Source organism: Cervus canadensis, chromosome 22, assembly GCF_019320065.1.
Source record: "Cervus canadensis isolate Bull #8, Minnesota chromosome 22, ASM1932006v1, whole genome shotgun sequence".
Classification (NCBI taxonomy): Eukaryota; Metazoa; Chordata; class Mammalia; order Artiodactyla; family Cervidae; genus Cervus; species Cervus canadensis.
In genome coordinates, this window is record NC_057407.1 from 46,573,522 (window position 1) to 46,587,368 (window position 13,847).

At 46.1% G+C, this 13,847-nt stretch overlaps 1 long non-coding RNA gene across 1 annotated transcript in view; it reads left to right on the top strand.

Moving 5' to 3' along the window:
* LOC122424505 overlaps window positions 1-13,191 on the top strand; it is a 94,246-nt gene extending 81,055 nt beyond the window's left edge. The window contains exons 4-5 of the long non-coding RNA XR_006264454.1: window positions 6,422-6,509; window positions 12,946-13,191. This is a non-coding gene — a long non-coding RNA (uncharacterized LOC122424505). The remainder of the gene's footprint in view (window positions 1-6,421; window positions 6,510-12,945) is intronic.
* Window positions 13,192-13,847: the final 656 nt, after the last annotated feature.

Below are 13,847 nucleotides of genomic sequence, written 5' to 3' on the forward strand. Positions count from 1 at the left end.
GACCACCAGGGAATTTCTGTTTTTTTCAGTTTATGTGTATTTTCAAATTGCTACGTAGTTTTGAGAACATAAATTCTAATGAAATTATTTGGGTCTAACTTCCCCGTGAAAAGGACTGTTAGGGATTTCTTTTGGCCTATGGGTGCTGTGAAAAAAATTACAGAAACCTAAAAGCTCCTTGAACCAAGACGCTCAAGAATTTCTGATATAAAACATAAAATGACAGGGGTGTACCACAAGAAGACTGTCTTTCTTTTACTAGAAAAATATGTATTGTCTGTGGAACCTCTGCAGTGACTCTGAAGAGCCCTGGGTTTCCTCCTAGAGCAACAGTATGAAAAACACAAAGAACAGAAGTGCGGCGTATACATATGTCAGTGCCAGCCTCCCCACTCATTCCACGCTCCGTCCCCTGCTTGCTATCCATACAGCTGTTCTCCACATCTGTGTCTCTATTTCTGCCTTTCAAATAGGTTCATCTGTACCATTTTTCTAGATTCCACATATATGCATTAATATACAGTATTTGTTTTTCTCTTTCTGACTTAACTTCACTCTGCATTTTCTCTCTTCTAAAATAGTTCACCCCTGAAAAGAATCCAATGTCCTTTTTATCAAAAGTCTGTCTTTAAGAATACTTATTTCTCTTTGGCTGTGTCGGGTCTTAGATGGGGCATGTGGGATCTTCACTGTGGCATCTTTTGTCACGGTGGGCAGGCTCAGTTGCCCTGCAGCATGTGGGATCCTAGTTCCCATTCCAGGGCTTGAACCCGCGTCCTCTGCATTCGAAGGCAGATTCTTTGTCAGTGGGCAGCCAGGGAAGTCCCTCAAAAGTCTGTCTTCAGAGGTTCTGGCCAGCTCCCTTACTTCAGGATCGGTTCTCATTGATTTTGGGAACATGTCTGTAATAGGTTGGGTCTGCCTGGCTGTGTACCAGGGATGCAGGCAGACCAAGTCAATGGAAACAGCAGGAAGGTCATCACTGCTAGGAGGACGGTGATATAATGTATGGAATAAGAAGTGCCTATTCTTACTGGCTTGGGAATGGGATTCTTCTAGACTGCAGCCTGGCAGAAATGGTGAAAGTGAAATTGGCTCAGTCGTGTCTGACTTTCTGCGACCCCGTGGACTATACAGTCAAATTCTCCAGGCCAGAATAGTGGAGTGGGTAGCCTTTCCCTTCTCCAGGGGATCTTCCCAACCCAGGGATCGAACTCAGGTCTTCCACATTGCAGGTGGATTCTTTACCAGCTAAGCCACAAGGGAAGCCCAGAAATGGTGAGATGTTAGCCAAAGCAGCTTCCTCTTTCCACCAACGTTCACAAGCAGCCTGATCTGGGTGACATGCCTAACAGGAGAACTCACACCCCCGTGGGCCTGGGCAGGCCTAGTTTGTGTCTCTTTTCCCTGTGTCCCTTCTGGTTTATCATTTGTCTGCATTTTTAATTTTTCCATAAAGTATTCTCTTTAATCACCACCTTGGAATAAGCCAGGACGAGTTCAGTAGGCCTCCAGCCTATATGTCTGCTTCTGCCATGACCTCTTCTGCTGGGGTGTGAGACAGGCATGCAGTGAAAGGGACTCTCACTTAGACATGCTAAAGTCTGAAAGATGACCCCTGATAACCAGCTCTCTTTCCAAACACAGCAGCTTAACTAATGCCTCCCTGTCGAGAACAGCATTCAGGACGCTTGCTAAAATTATAGAGAGCTGGGACACCAGCTGGGGCCAGTCAATTCCTCCTTGTCTCAGATGGTGAGAGAAGTACCCCAAGCTGCTGCCTCTGCTGGGGACTTGAGTACCAGCCAGATGCACGGTGACAAAGAGCGGTCTGATGGTTTTAGCCGCAGTGCTTTTTAAATTTCTTTGTATGATATAAAGCTACAACTGTTTAATTATTTGGCAGTGGTTTTTGCATTTTGCAATAAAGTTTTTGATGACCAAGAGCTCAAATAGATGAAAGCCAAGGTTTAATAGAAAACTGTGTTGAATCTCAGTTTCTCCAGAGAGTTGGTGACGAATGTGTAGCTTGCACAAAAGTTGTACAAGCATTTATATGCCGCTGTGGACTCTGTGATGATGTCAGTGACCCTCCCACACTCCCCACCCCCAAAAGAGAAATCTTTTGTGGACGTGAGAAATATCTTTGTGGATGTGGGAAAGCATCAGCGTCCACTTCAGAAGAATGTTAAGAAGGATATACATCATAGAATGGCAGGCAGTTTGACAGGCGCAGTTACTGGACGTGAAATTACAGAGCACGCTGTGAAGTGACGCTCAGTTTAGATCACATGATAGCCACTTTTTTTTTCTTTCAATATTTATTTATTTGACTGTGTCAAGCCTTAGTTGTGCTATGCAGGATCTTTAGTTGTAGCATGTGAGTTCTTGGTTGTGGCATGTGGGATCTAGTTCCCTGACCAGGGATTGAACACAGGCCCCCTGCATTGGGAACATGGAGTCTTGGCCACTGGATCACCAGCAAGTCCCAAATGACTGCCCTTCCAAGTGTGCTTATTTTTTATTTGAAATCTGCTGCTAAGCATCAGATTTTAGGAAAGGTTGAGCCTTTGAAAAACTACTTCATAAATCAAACTAAACATCCCTAATCATTTTTGTAAATGAGTTTGAACTCCATTAAAATACTCTGAGAATGAAGCACCAGAAACTTCAGTGTTTGAAGTTTCAAGAAATCACAATTATCATTAAACCCAAGAAACTTGTTAATTCTCCCCACCCCATCATCCTTCTTTGAGACACTGTGCTCTATTTTTTATCTTATTTGGCTGCACTGAGTCTTAGTTGTGGCATGTGGGATTAGCTGTTTTGTTTTTTTAGTTGTGGCATACGAATTCTTAGTTGCAGCATGTGAGATCTAGTTCCGTGACCAGTTATTGAACCTGGGCCGCTTGCATTGGGAGTCTCAGCCACTGAAGCACCAGCGAAGTCCCAAGATACTCTGTGTTCTGGGCTGCCTCCGAGTCCCCAGTGGCTGCAGCCCCATGTCCCTTCCCTACATGTGTGGGCTTCCTGCCATCACCGCCCTGGTAACTTACTTGGGAGTCCTTGTGCCTGCGTCTGCTCCTGGGGGGACCCAATCTAAGGCTAGACCACAGGACAGTCTTCCCGTGAGTCATGCCCTCTTTTCCTTCATCTAACGGGGCTCTCATTGGACTTGAAGTCTGTGTCTACCTTGTATGAGAAGTCACATTTCCCCAGCCTAGCCCCAGGTCATCCTGAAGTTTGGCATGGTTTAGCCAAGCATTTGCTGTCAAATCAGATGCCTTGTTCCTAAGAGCAGCTTCTGCTCTAACAAGTCCATTGACATTTGCTGAAACCCGGGACATCTCTGTATGAAAGTGTTAGCCCGGCCACTCAACTGTTATTTGCTTCAAGAAATACTCTCTTTTTTAAAATAATATAAACAGATTGTACCAATTTGTACAAATACTATAAAATTATATTTGGTGTATACATAAACTACATTGCATAAATATGTAACATTCTCTTTGATTATTAAAGAAAAATAACTTTATGCTTGACCATTCGGAGATTACAAAGAAGTGCATATCTAATTCCAGGGATCAAGTAAAGCAGGTAAGTCCTCCCGTGTGAGGCTGCAGACTTGGTCTTCTGGAACCAGCAGTCGGAAGAACTGAACATGGAAAGGCAGAGCATCCAGGCTTGCAAATAAGGAACTTGTGGCCTCTCTCTACATCTGCAGTGTCTTTGTTAATCAGAAAGTATGATTTTGCATTCTGATTACCAGTGTCATCAGCCTTTGTACAGATTTGAGCAGAGCAAATCACAATCATAATCATTTTATGACATGGGATTCAAATCTCTTCACAAATTATTAACATTTTGAAAATTATTTAACTGCAGTGGTTGATTTAAAAAGACACACACAAGTCTGAAAACCAAGATCCAACAAATACTTTGGTTGGTTGAAAACAAAGTATTTTAGAAAACCCGCTGTGCAGGCTGTATTTTATGGTCAGTATTTTTATTTAAATATTTGATATTGGTTAAATCTATTTTTTTCTTAGTAAATTTTAATGAAATACAATGTTCAACATAACTTGTTAATTTATCTTTATTATAAAGACTTTTAAATATACACAAAATTGGGGGGGTGTTCTCTTATTTTACCTAATTTCAGTAACTGTTGACATTTGCCTTTCTTGTTTCATTTATACCTAATCCTCACTCACCCTCTCCTCCACCCACATTCACTTTTTTCTTTTCTTTCCTTTTTTACTGAGGATGGGTTAGAAGTTTCCAAATCAAATCTCAACCATTATTTCACCCACAAATCTGTACAATGTACTGTCTCTCTAACAAATTATGACTTTTTAAAATTGCTCACAATGCTATTATCATGCCTACAATTCAACAGTAATTCCATAGCTAACAAGATGATTCATTTGTGATTGTTGTTGATATTCAGTAATCCAAATTGGCATTGTAGGAAAGATCTCAGCTGGTACTTCATTATTTTGAAAATATAAATTGTCATAAGATTTTGCTTCTGTTTCAAATTCACCAGCTAAGCTTGTCTGCAAATTCAGTGAAGTTGGGGAAAAAAATAGAACTCTCCCTCTATTAAGAATTGTTTAAAGTTACATAATAAGACAGTTTCTTCTATCCCCATTTTAAATAAAGTGTTTAAGCTCTGTTTTGTAAATTCTCAAACAACATTAGGATTCTGTGGGACTTCCCAGGTAGCTCAGTGGTAAAGAATCCACCTGCCAATGCAGGAGACACAGGAGATGCGGGTTTGACCCAGGATCTTCCTGGGTCAGGAAGATCCCCTGAAGGAGGAGATGGCAACCCATTCCAATATTCATGCCTGAAGAATACCATGGACAGTGGAGTCTGGTGGGCTACAGTCCATGGGGTCCCAAGGAGTTGGACCCGACTGAAGGGACTTAGGACGGCAGACCAAAAATGATGACTTTCGTTTTGCTGAAGTTAAAGTGTAGCCCTACTTTGGGTGGATATTAAATAGCGGGGCTACCTGTCAGTTAAAGCCTTTACTTCCTTGTTGCAGTAAAGGCGTGCTCACCCCGTGAGGGAAATGTTGAGCCCTCTCTACAGTGGGGACTGCTTCCCAGGCAGCTCAGTGGTAAAGAATCTGCCTGCCAATGCAGGAGACACGCGTTTGATCCCTGGGTTGGGAAGATTCCCTGGAGGAGGCCACGGCAACCCACTCCAATATTCTTGCCTGGAGAATTCCATGGACAAAGGAGCCTGGAGGGTACAGTCCATGGGGTCACAAAGAGTCAGACACACGCATTAGGATTCCGCACACAGTTTCTGAAATATGTTCATGTTGTGTTTATTGAGGTAGAACATAAGAGGACCCCAGGGGTATTTGGGGTTTCAGGAATAAAATGATGCATTTGCATGCAGTGTCAATTTTACTCACATGTATTATGGAGTAAAATCTCATATTTTTAAACAGAAGCAAAAGCTTTTGAAGAAATACCATCCTTTACTTAAGCTGCTTTACCAGGCCCTGTTAGATTTGAGTTCAGGCTCATCTTTTCCTCCCCTGCTAAGGGAGAGGGATAGTTTTACCGGAGAAACTTGTAAATACTGAGTCAAGGGATTAAGAAAACGCAGCTAATTCCCACTGAGGGATATCTTTATTAGTCAACACATTTCAACACTGCTTTAGGTGAAAAACCTGCCTTTCATTATACAATCCAGATTCCAGCCTGAAAATTCAGAGCAAAATCCTAACTAGCACATTTTAGTCATGCCAGAATCAAAGTCTTTTTTATGTTAACAAAAATAATTACAAAATCCAGCAATCCAGAAGTTAGCAGACTATCTAAAATATACCCACCCTCATTTAATAAGCATAAAAAAAATTCTATGGATTTTCTTTTTGGTGCAATGAGTCCCAGCTTTCAAATATTTCAGAACTTATCATTTCTGCTTGTTGTTCACAATACCTGATTGGTATGAATTTGCAATTATCCACAAGACAAAGGAAAATACAAGGGAGGATAAAATAGTTTACTTTCTAAACAGCGGAGGAAACAGGCTTAGGCCATTACTCATCATATCTCTTAGGAAAAAATTGTTTACTTTCAGTTATATCACTTAGTAATACCATTAAGTTGACATTTGTCTTTTTTTTTTTTAACTTCAAGTCCTCTTTATCACCATTCCCAATTCCAGGGCCCAAATCAAGTCCTTCTCGGTAGTAATTGCTACAGAGCAGATCTCCTGTTTTCATTCCTTTTAGGTTTGTATGTTTATTCCTTAGTGCATGTGAAATATTAGGAGGGGTCAGTGTGAATATACTCATACATTTCCGGTTTTTTCAGCAGTGTCTTTAGGATCTATTTGGATGTAGAGGTGTGCGAATTCCTTTTAATTGCTGGATGTCCTCTGTCATCACATACAGGTTTTATCTGATTCTGCCTTCCCCCTTTGGATGGAGACGAAGGTGTTCCCACATGTTCCTCTGCTGCAGTGCCCAGTGCCAGGCTAAGGTATGAGGAATGAAAATGCATTTTGTTAAAGGGGAAGATGTCCTTGAGCTGGTTGTTTCTGAATGGAAAAGGAAAGTGCGGGACAGATTAATATGGATACAGAAAATTGTGGAAGGTTTGTAGAGGAAGAACACTGAGTTTTGTGCATGTTCAGGATTGGCTGAGATAAGATTGAATTTCTTTAAGAAAATGAATGTTAAAGGTTTAGAACCTGAATCTGGTTCTCTAAGAGAACAAAGTTGTCTTAAAATACTGAACTGTTTTTGGTAATTGTGAATTTCTTTGTTTAAGTGATCTCTATTTGCCAGTGAGACCTTTTATTACCACTGGGTAAAGTTTTTTTATATTTTGATAAACTTCTCCTCCTGGGGTTCCTGTTACTTCCAGATCTGGGATCCTCGGCCCCTCAGCTAATTGGAGCCCCTTTTCCTCTTTTTTTTTTCCCCTGCTGGGTACACTGGCCTCACCAGGGCAGCCGCTCTGACAAACACACATACACACATTTAGACCAACACATGCACGCTCCCTCCCAAAGGCCTGTGGGTGAGCAGAAGGCAGGCAGAGACAGTAGACGCCTCTTCCAGCATGGGGGCCTCTGATCTCCAGCCTGGACTTTCTGCTTGCTTGAGTGTGGAGTCCAACTAGAGAACCAGGCAAGGGAAAGAACAAACTTAGGGGTGCAGGCCAGGCTCTGGAAGGACAGGAGGGAAGTTCTAGGGTCAGTTTATAATCATGAAGCTCTCCCCTCTATCCCTTTTTTCCTGGATATAGAACATAAAAAACTCAGCCTTTTGCAGTGGTCATTGGGGGTCCCCATGTGGACAGAGGGGCTGTCATCAACGAGCCCAAATCCCACTGCAGGGACTGGACTGGAGAGGGTGGCATCACTGCCAATATACTGATTCAACACAAATTCCAGAAAGTAGATGTGGACTAAAGAAGCTGACCCATATTGCTCGCAAGTCATTGCCAGGAGGAAAACTTAAATTTTAAACGGGCAATAAAAAAAAAAACAAAAACCTCTTTAAAACATAGTAAATCTAAGCAGAGCAGAAAGGGCCCGAAGTTCCCAAATCCCTGTGAGTCCTACCTCAGCCCGCCTGAGAGTCTGACCATCTGGCCTGAGCTTGGGCAGTTGGCCAGAGAGGTTCACTGGGGCGAGGGAGGCAGTGTGCATCACGGAGCCCAGCACAGGGGAGGCGAAGCTGGCCGCGCCTGGCCCTGGAGGGCTGAGCCACTCATTGAGTTTGACCTCGGCTCTGACCCATGTACTAGGTCCATCTGAAAGGCTGAGTTAGACACCCCCAACCCTCCCAGGAAGCGAACCCTGCCCCCAGCAGCCGTTTCCAAATGACACCAGGGACCCTCCCACTCTCTGCGTAGGGTCCCCAGAAACAGCAGGGCTGAGGGGAGGTCTGAAAAGCAGTGGTGCATTTTCATGGGCGGGTGGGACTCGAGGTCAGAGAAGAGCGCCCACGGAGGCCCTGTGTCTCAGCTGCGTCCCCACAGTGAGCTGAAGACAATGGAAAAAACCAGAGAGGGTTGAATAATGTACTTTCTAAACAGTGGAGTAGAGAGGCTTAGGCCTCTATTCATTTTAAGTACTTAAAAAAAAACTTTCAGTTTTATCTCTTTAAATTATACCAGTAACTTTACATTTGTCAAAAAGCCTTTGACTGTGTGAATCACAATAAACTGTGGAAAATCCTGAAAGAGATGGGAATACCAGACCACCTGAGCTGCCTCTTGAGAAACCTGTATACAGGTCAGGAAGCAACAGTTAGAACTGGATATGGAACAACAGACTGGTTCCAATTAGGAAAAGGAGTACGTCAAGGCTGTATATTGTCACCCGGCTTATTTAACTTTTATGCAGAGTACATCATGAGAGACTCTGGGCTGGAAGAAGCACAAGCTGGAATCAACATTTTTGGGAGAAATATCAATAACCTCAGATATGCAGATGACACCACCCTTATGGCAGAAAGTGAAGAACTAAAAAGCCTCTTTGATGGAAGTGAAAGAGGAGAGTAAAAAAGTTGGCTTAAAGCTCAACATTCAGAAAACTAAGATCATGCCATCTGGTCCCATCACTTCATGGGAAATAGATGGGGAGACAGTGGAAACAGTGTCAGACTTTATTTTTGGGGGCTCCAAAATCACTGCAGATGGTGACTGCAGCCATGAAATTAAAAGATGCTTACTCCTTGGAAGGAAAGTTATGACCAACCTAGATAGCATATTAAAAAGCAGAGACATTACTTTGCCAACAAAGGTCTGTCTGGTCAAGGCTACGGTTTTTCCAGTGGTCATGTGTGGATGTGAGAGTTGGACTGTGAAGAAAGCTGAGTGCCAAAGAATTGATGCTTTTGAACTGTGGTGTTGGAGAAGAATCTTGAGAGTCCCTTGGACTGCAAGGAGATCCAACCAGTCCATCCTAAAGGAGATCAGTCCTGGGTGTTCATTGGAAGGACTGATGCTGAGGCTGAAACTCCAATACTTTGGTCACCTCATGTGAAGAGTTAACTCATTGCAAAAGACCCTGATGTTGGGAGGGATTGGGGCAGGAAGAGAAGGGGATGACAGAGGATGAGATGGGTGGATGGCATCACCGACTCGATGCACATGAGTTTGGGTACACTCCAGGAGTTGGTGATGGACAGGGTGGCCTGGCGTGCTTCGATGCATGGGGTCGCAAAGAGTCGGACACAACTGAGCGACTGAACTGAACTGAACTTTACATTTGCCTTTAAAAGAAAAACAAAAAGCAAGTCTCCAAATTCAAGTTCTCTTTAATACCACTCCAAACCCTGGGGTCCTTCTCAATTCTAACTGCTACAGGGCAGACCTCCAATCTGTTCCTTACATTTCTAGATCTGTATGCTTGTTCGTTAATACACATGCGGTATTTCCTCCTAATAAGAGAAGGGATGAATATATTCATACACATAGAGCTTTGTCAGCAGTGTTTTTAGGATCTATTCAGATGTACAGGTATGTGAATCCCTTTTAACTGCTGGATGTCCTGTGTCATCACATGCAGGTATCATCTATGATTCTGCCTTTGTCCTATGGGCGGACATGAAGGTTCCCCCCCACCACCACCCCCCCAGGTTCCTCTGTTATAAACAACGCTGCGATAATGCTTTCCCCAGTGCCAGCTCGAGCTGGAGGGCTATACAGCAGCAGTCGGGAATGGTGGGAAGAAATAGTTTATCAAGGACTTTCAGAATTTCTTTCTCATGGTGCTAATTAATTAGCAGGCTTTAAGTGAGATGACTTTAAAGTCTGCACCATGCACTCCTATCGCCAGTGGGAATAGACTGCTGCCCACCTCTCCACCTTGCCCTCACATGCCTCCTGTTTCCTGGTAGGTACCAGAAAAACATAATCACATTTAATTTCCATGAATGTTGCCAAATGTTCATTCCAAACTTGATCTTTTATTTTTTTTTTTCATCAGCCTTTAAGACAACTTTACCTTGGATTTTCTTCATTTCCCCTCCCCTGACCTCCTGAGACTCCTTCTCTACCTGGCCCTGTAGTTCACTCCTCTCAGATCCCATCCAGTTGCCTGGCTCCATATTTATGTCAATGAAGCCAGCCCCTCTCTGATGCCCTGTTCACACAGCGCACCTCTCCCTGCGAATGTTGGCTGGGCCTAGGTTATCTGCTCATGAACGATTCATCTCTCCAGGAGGCCTGGGCACACCCCTTCTCCCCAGCATTCCCCGACTTCCTTCACCCCTACCTCTCCATCTCAGTTAAGGGCAGGGGAACAGCCAACTACTAGGATGTCTTTCAGTCCCTCCCCCATCAGAATGACTAGTTTGTCACATATATTCATACTTGTTTATACCTTTAAAAAAGTGTCAGCCATTCTCCACCCTAAGAGCCACCCCTAACCCAGGTCATGTTCCCCCTGCCCCCACCTAAGTCACCCACACAATTTCTGGCCAGCTTCCAGTCCCTGACTTGCCTGGGAACTTTGTCTTTGCCCCCACTGTCCCCAGAACTTCCCTCCACACCACGCGTCTGATGGGACCCCTCAGCTCTCTTCTTCCGGCCATGAAGGCCTCACGATGTCGCCTCTATACTTCCCTACCCAGGGGTGTCTCTCTCGGCCCTTTCCTCTCTTTCTAAGGTCCAGCAGCACACTAGGAAACCAGAAAGGCTTCCAAAGTCAGGACCTTCTCAGGGTAGCTCTCCAGGACATCATGCCGCCCTTATCGTCAGCATAGGACACCCTAAAGACCATCTTCCTTTGTCAGTTTCCAGCCGCCCTAAACACTGCCTCCTCTAGGCAGCCCACCCAGTATCAGCACCCACCGCACCAAGGGGAGAAGATTCAAGCCCGAATCCAGAGTCAGGGGGCCTCTGGGGGCTGGGTGCTGGCCTTGGGGTTTGGCTGGAGCCTATGGAGACTGGCTTGGGCCCTTGGGCTGGGGATGTTGTTGTTTCCTGGGGCCGTTGGGGATTGGCTAAGGTAGTTGAGAGTTGGCTGGGGCCGTTGGGGATTGGCTGGAGCCGTTGGGGGCGGGGGGGTGTTGGCTGGGGCCCTTGTTGATTGGCTGAGGTCGTTAGCGGGGTTGGCTGGGGCCCTTGTTGATTGGCTGGGGCCGTTTTTGACTTGCTGGGGCCATTGGGGATTGGCTAAGGTCGTTGGCGGGTTGGCTGGGGTCGTTGGGGATTGGCTGGAGCCGTTGGGACTTGCTGGGGCCGTTGGGCATTGGCTGGGGCCGTTGGGGGTTGGCTGGGACTGTTGGAGCCTCAGATAGTTACCAGAGAGGTTCTGCCTAAGTCCAGGGTAGGGAGCTGAGGCCAATGAAATCAGGAGTTGGGGCCCAATGCCAAGAACCCTGGCGACACCCTCCCACCAGTGCCAGGACCTGAAGTCGGGGAATCCAACCCAGAGTCTGCCAGCCTGCCAGCCACAGAGGGGCCAAGGCCAGGAGATGAGCTACAGCCAGGGCGCCCCTGAGCATCCGCCCTGCTATCTGCAAGCAGAAGGTCAAGGGTGCCCCCCCAGCAAGGAGCCGGACTGGTGTGTGCAGGAGACTGAGGCCCCTGCACCGTCCCTGGGAGAGTCGGGCCCGCAAGGGGTTCCGCTGGCCCCCAAGTCCGGGGCCGCGCCTACTGAGAGCCAGGAGACCCCTGCCGCCTCAGCCCTGCGCCCGCAGGAGCCGCGAGGGATCCTGGACTGGACCCAGTTCCCCGTCTTACTGTGGCTCTTCCCAGATCTTTTTGAGCACAGGCTCCAGTTTTAGAGGTTCTGGAGGAGTGGGGCAGCGGGCTTCCAGCCTAAAGGCGCCCATAGCTCTTTCCCAGCTCACTCACTCCAGAGGAGCTGTCCAGGTGCCTTGGCCGCCCTCTTTCCTCCTGAAGGCAGGGCCGAGATCCCCTGCCTCACCCGGTCTCAGGAACCTCCTATTTATTTTTACTTTATATGAGTTGCCTTTTGCCTCTTCTCATTCCTCCATGAGGTAGACTTCGGGGCCTGTGTTTGCCCATGCCTTCCTGTATCCACACTCTCGGGGAACTCCTCCTGAGGCTGGGCTTGGATAGGTGATTTATTTTGGCCAATCAGATACCACAAGTGTTGCAAGAGGAAACTTGAGAACAGTTTGTTACTCCCGGAACCTGCCTGGGTGTGCGCAGACCCTGACTGTTCTGACAGATGACTGTGGCCCAGAACCCTCAAAGTGCAGCTGAGAGAGAGGCCACCTGAATCAGCCGGCCCACGGGCCCCCCTACCCCAGGTGTGTGAGTAAATTCATCCCAGGTCGGCTGAGCCTGTGAAAAGAACCACCAAACACTAAATGTGTTGTTGATTTGAGACGGGTTGTTACAGAGCAACAGATGAGTTACATGCTATACTCAAATCCCTTTGTTCTCTTCAGTTCCCACCCCCATTTCTTTTCCTGACCTTGTCACTCTAGACAGCAAGCCTGCAGGAACCTCACTACGGTTTCTAAAGAAGTGTTTCCCAAAAACTTTTACAGAGACCCCCTTGCCTCAGACTCACTTGGAGAATCTCTTGGAAATAGTCCTGCTCATCTTTGAGAGTGCAGGGTGGGAATCTCCAACTTGGCAAGTCCCTCTGTCCTGGAGAAGGAAATGGCAATGCACTCCAGTGTTCTTGCCTGGAAAATCCCATGGATAGAGGAGCCTGGCAGGCTAAGTCCACAGGTTCTCAAAGAGTCGGACACGACTGAGCACCCCATCCCACTGGACACATTTTAACAGTTCTATTCCCACATCCACAGCTGTTGCAGTGTCCTTCCTTCCCCAGTCCCCGTGTAACAGGGAGAAACCTTTGGATTCTATACAAGTTAATCGGGAAACAGATGTTGCCTATAAGCTTGGACATTCTGGCCCTTCTCTGGGAACCCTGCCTCCCAGATAACAAGCATTAAGCTAAAATACCTTTGTTTAGCACCCAGGAACCGTCTTGGCCACATCCGTCCATGAATGACTGCAGGTGGGAAGAGAGTAACACACCCTCTTTGAAGGCCGACAGGAACCAAGAAAGATTTGATTTCATTGCCTGTGGGTTAAAGGAAGCTGAGTTCCAACTCAGGACACAAGTCCACCATCTCCGTGGGGCGCTGGCTTTCCTGCTAAAGACGCCCTTCCTTGCCCTGACAGCCTGTCTCTCAACTTATCGCCTGTCCTGCCAAGAGCGGTACAAGCTTGTACTTGGAACCAGCTGTTGGCCATCCAGGCAGGAGCTTCGCTACTGGTGACTAGCTGGCCCTGGTTGGGGATTTTCAGGTTAAGGCCCTAGCAGCTGCAGGAACCGCTTGTCCTGAAGATCTTCCCTTCAAAATTCCTGAAAGCAGCCCCGGCTGCCCCAGCACTTGGCAACTGGAGCAAGGAATCGACATGCGGGAGCTAATGGGCTCGATTCAGTAGGGTAAGTGGCTCCAGTGCTTACAGCTGGGGACTTCATTTACTCTCTGTTTCGCGCATTTTCTCTGGAATAGCCAAGTTGGGGGGCCCTGTTGGAGACAGAGAAGAGTTGTTGGACTTTTACCCAATCTGTGAGCCAGCTCTTTCATTTGTTTGGATGCTAGCATTTGTGTTTTGTCTTGAATTTCTGACTTTAAATATGGTGAATGCTTCAGCTATTCCTAAACTGTGAGAGGAGGATGATATTTTGTTGAACCATGTGTGGTTTAGGCAGGATTACCTTGGGGCCCCGTGTGCCGTGTTTGTCTTTGGGATATGCAAAACCCCAAGACCAAACTTGAGGGTTTCTTCAGGATTCTGTCTGTCCTTTGGATTTTTCGTTTCATTTTGTTTGGTACTGTTTCTCCATTTACCTCCAAATCAAGT